This window comes from Microtus ochrogaster, chromosome 5, assembly GCF_000317375.1.
Source record: "Microtus ochrogaster isolate Prairie Vole_2 chromosome 5, MicOch1.0, whole genome shotgun sequence".
NCBI classification, from domain to species: domain Eukaryota; kingdom Metazoa; phylum Chordata; class Mammalia; order Rodentia; family Cricetidae; genus Microtus; species Microtus ochrogaster.
Genome location: NC_022012.1, coordinates 33,256,692 through 33,261,068, shown reverse-complemented (window position 1 = coordinate 33,261,068; position 4,377 = coordinate 33,256,692).

Sequence of the window (4,377 nt, the reverse complement as noted above, 5' to 3'; positions counted from 1 at the left end):
TTTATTTATTTATTTATTTATTTATTTGGTTTTTCTAGACAGGGTTTCTCTGTGGCTTTGGAGCCTGTCCTGGAACTAGCTCTGTAGTCCAGGCTGGTCTCGAACTCACAGAGATCCGCCTGCCTCTGCCTCCCGAGTGCTGGGATTAAAGTTTTCCTGCCTAGGCTTTGCTCACACTCATGGTCTTCCTACTCTCCCATCTTACCTCTCAAGTGAGAAGATCGCAGGTGTACACCATGCCCACTTTCAAATCTCCTTTTTTTTTTAAGATATAATAAAATGCTCCTACCAGCTACAACTAAGAAGAAAAAAATTAGTGAGTTTATGAAAATAGGATGACAAAGAGTTTTATTTATTCATTCATTTATATTTTTGTGTATGCGCTTGTGTGAATGTATGGCATATATGCAGTTGCCCACAGAGCATTGGATTCCCTTGGACCTGGGGCTTCAAACAGCCATGAGTCATCCGCTACAGATGCTAGGAACAGAATTTGGGTCTTCTGCAAGACTAGGAATTGTTCTTGTCCATTGAATTGCAGCTTGAAGAATTTTGCCCCATAGCAAAAACTTCTAATTAAAAATATTTCAAAATGGAGCCTCAAGGAAATTAATGTAAAATGAGAAAATCAGAAAGTATATAGCAAAAATAGTTACTGTTTAGCTTCAACAAAATTCAAGAAGTATTTGATGTCTGCTTAAATCTCTGATAACCGGTTATATTTACAATGCAATGGAAACTAAGTATTCTATTGGTTACTCACTCAAAGTGGTCAGGATAACCAACAGTTACCATTAGAATGTAATTTTGTTTATTATGGTTAAATGAATGCCTCATTTTAGATAGAATTATCACTTCATAATTTTACTAAATTCTATTTGTATTTATGCTTAGGTCAAAGAACGTAGCAAGCATATAGACTCTGCAAACTGGATATAGTGCACTTTAAACTTGTAATAAAACAGAAATTCATTCAGGTTTGCAACTCTTGGCCATAAGATGTTTTTATGCTTTGATTCTTAGCAACATGGAAGACCTTGGAATTTCCCTTTCACAGGCATGCCAGCATTTAATTCTTTCTACTTTAAAGCCCTGTTCCTGTAATGTGAGAAGAGGCATGCTTGCACTGGGCTCTGTCTCCTGCAAGATTTTCCATAGCTCATTTTATCATGACAAAGGAATGTAAAAAGCAAAAGGACAGCTGTCCAGAGGCTACAGTAACTCCCTCCAGCATGTGACCTTCCTAACTAAACCAAACCAAATCAATGCATTCACCTTTTACATTCTTCCTTGACAGCCCCAAGGGTTTGGGAGGAGGTCTTAGGAAGAACATACATCTTGGTTTCCCCTTTTCTTACCCCTGTGTTTAACAACAGAGCCAATAGGCTCCCTGTCTCTTCAAATCATCCCTGGGTCCTCTGTCTTACTTTTTGTTATCTGTCTCTGCAATAAGAGAGTAACTATGGTGGTCCTCCTCTCTGTGACTTGGTTTAACAATTAATGGGCTTCCTCTTTACTTATGCAAGCTGTGATGCAGTTTATTCAATCAGGAACCCACAACAAGCTAAGCTTCATCTGAGATTATGCTCTATGATATGGATTCTGTATACCATGCTCTATCCTCACTTTGTGGATATAGAAACAGCTCCTATTTCAACACATCAAAAGAATAACTTGCATATTTATGCTCAGTTACACCTAATTTTTCTATTAATTTTAGTACAATATAATCAGCAAGGGACCTGTTTGCTTACAAAATCAACTATGAAATTTCAACAATATGCTGTTGTGCTAAGATGCAATTGTCTTATCTGTCAAAATTTCATGAAATACTACCTGACTGTATTAAGAAGATACAGACTATAGTCTATGTGTTCTACCAATAAGATACAGACTATAGTCTATGTGTTCAAACTTCAGATGGTAGAATGGTTAATCTTCAATGTCAACTCAAGTACGATAGGAATCAGTCAGAAGATACATCTCCTGGTGTTGTGGGAGATCCTTCTGTATTTGTGTTGCTTTTATTGGTTAATAAAGAAGCCACTTTTCGCCAGTGACTTATCATAATATTGCCAGGCTGGAAAAGATATATAGAAAGTAGGCAGAGTCAGGGAGAAGCCATGTAGCCACCACTGGGGACAGACACCTCTGCTGGAGCCCCCCCCCCGGAAACTTTGCTAGTAGGCCACAACCTCATGGTGATGCACAGATTAATGGAGATGGGTTAGTTTAAGATATAAGGGCAAGCTAAAAATAAGCTTAAGTGATTGGCCAAACAGTGATTTGATTACTACAGTTTCTGTGTGATTATTTCAAGTCTGGGTGGCCAGGAACAAACAAACCACTTCTGTCAATATCTGGGTGTGTCTGACGCTGTTGCAGAAAACTTTAAGTGAGGGAAAGACCACCTTGAGTGTGGGCAGTACTGCTTCATGAACGGGATCTCAGACTAAATAAACAGTTAGGCTGGGGGAAGTCACTCTGAACAGTAGTTACCATCACTCTTTGCATCCCAACTGTAGATAGGATGTGACCAGCTGTTGCCAACTCCTGCTGCAATGTCTCTCCTGGAAAAGTGGATTATATACTCTCAAATCATGAGCCAAGTGAACCCTTCCCCCTAATGGTCTTGGTTATATAGTGTGTTAATATATTTAGGTTGGAGGCTGTGTTTTTATTCCCATACTTGTTACATTCTAAGGAGACACCATAGATGAAAGAAGCCAAAAATGCACACATATATTAATATGAAAAAAATACATAGCACAACATATTGTAAAGCATAACCCCTTAAAAGCCCCATGAGATTGATGTATATAATATAAAACAATTAATTATAATGTTCATGTATCACGGGTCTCTAGATAATACAACTATATTGTAATTTTTTTACCTGTATTTTCCAACCACTGTTAATTGTCGTTTTCTTCTGCAGTAGTTATAGCAGAAAGTAAAAGCATGTAGTGATTTGTTTCCCTGACCACTAGAATAAGGCATGACTAACACATAAGGTTCAGTACTATGGCTATACATAAAATTAAAGCTACTATCTCACAGAGTGTATGGGCAAAAAGTAACTTTTCTCCTTGATGAACAGTCATGACTCTCACTTAACATGGAGAACCAGTGGTTTAGATATTTAAGCCTTACAGTAAACTGCTGTGGTCTCCAACTTGTCCAAGTTTGCCCACACAGAGTGAATTCAAATATGCAGATGCTTCCAAAACTGAACTAATATTAGGATCCATATTAGCTATTGTAGGGAAATTTGTTTATACAATGCAAAATTTCTAAATAACGGGAAGAAATATGTTGTCTAACAACACATGCATATGAGAAAAATGGAAGAAAGAGAATTAGAGTCTGATAACATAGATTGCTTTCTGAGAATTGTTTGATTCTGGCATTGTGTGACATTCATGTATCATACTTTCACAGGCTAAGATGCCTGCCAAATCACTAGGCATACACTCTATGAGACCGTAATGAAGTGTACTTGTAGGCTGTATGAATATATGCACTGTTTATGTCATTACAGGATTCACTGTTCTCCAGCATGGCCTCTTTCTAAATACAAATTTTTAGTGTGAGGGTGAGCTAAAAGATTGGCCTATATGTAGCCTATGCAAGGTGAAAGGTCAGCTCTGACCTTCTCAACCAGGATGACTGTTAAGTCTGGAGCATAGCCCTAGCCTCTGGCAGCCATTTCAGCCCCCCTGGCCTAGGAGTTGCATTAGTCTGGACTTCAAATCCTCCCTGGGGGAGGGTCAGGACCACTCCCACAGGGTATTTAAGTGGGCTCTCAGAGGAGAAACACGTGGTCCCAGATTTGCATGGGCTCCCTGCTTTCATGTCTCCCTGCCATGAGCTTGGCCACCCAAGAGCACCTTACTTAATAAAATGATGGAAATTTTAATTTGGTTTGATCTGACCTAATTGGATTTCTTTGTATCAGCAGAGCAGCCCCTCTTAAGATTTTTTTCTAACAATGACCACCTGACTAAGACAAATAATATAAAGAGTCTACCTTTGTCTCAGCAACAGGGAAGCAAGCAGTTCATGGGCAAGAAGCTGAACTCACCATATTTACAGATTTATGTGCTGATATTTGCTCAAAATGACTGAAAGTGAAACTGATTCAAGAACTGTGAAGGAATCAAAATAAAGATAGCATTGCTATGTATTAGGTATTGAAATAAATTAGCCTCAGTATAAATGAACTTTGTCAATTTTTATCATATATCTTGTATTATAAAATCTATAATTAATATTTTTTGATTTTAATATGTCTATATCTTCAGGTAAATAAAATATAAAATGTTCACTACAAAAAATGACTTATAGTTGGTTTCCTTAACATTAAACAGCATCCTC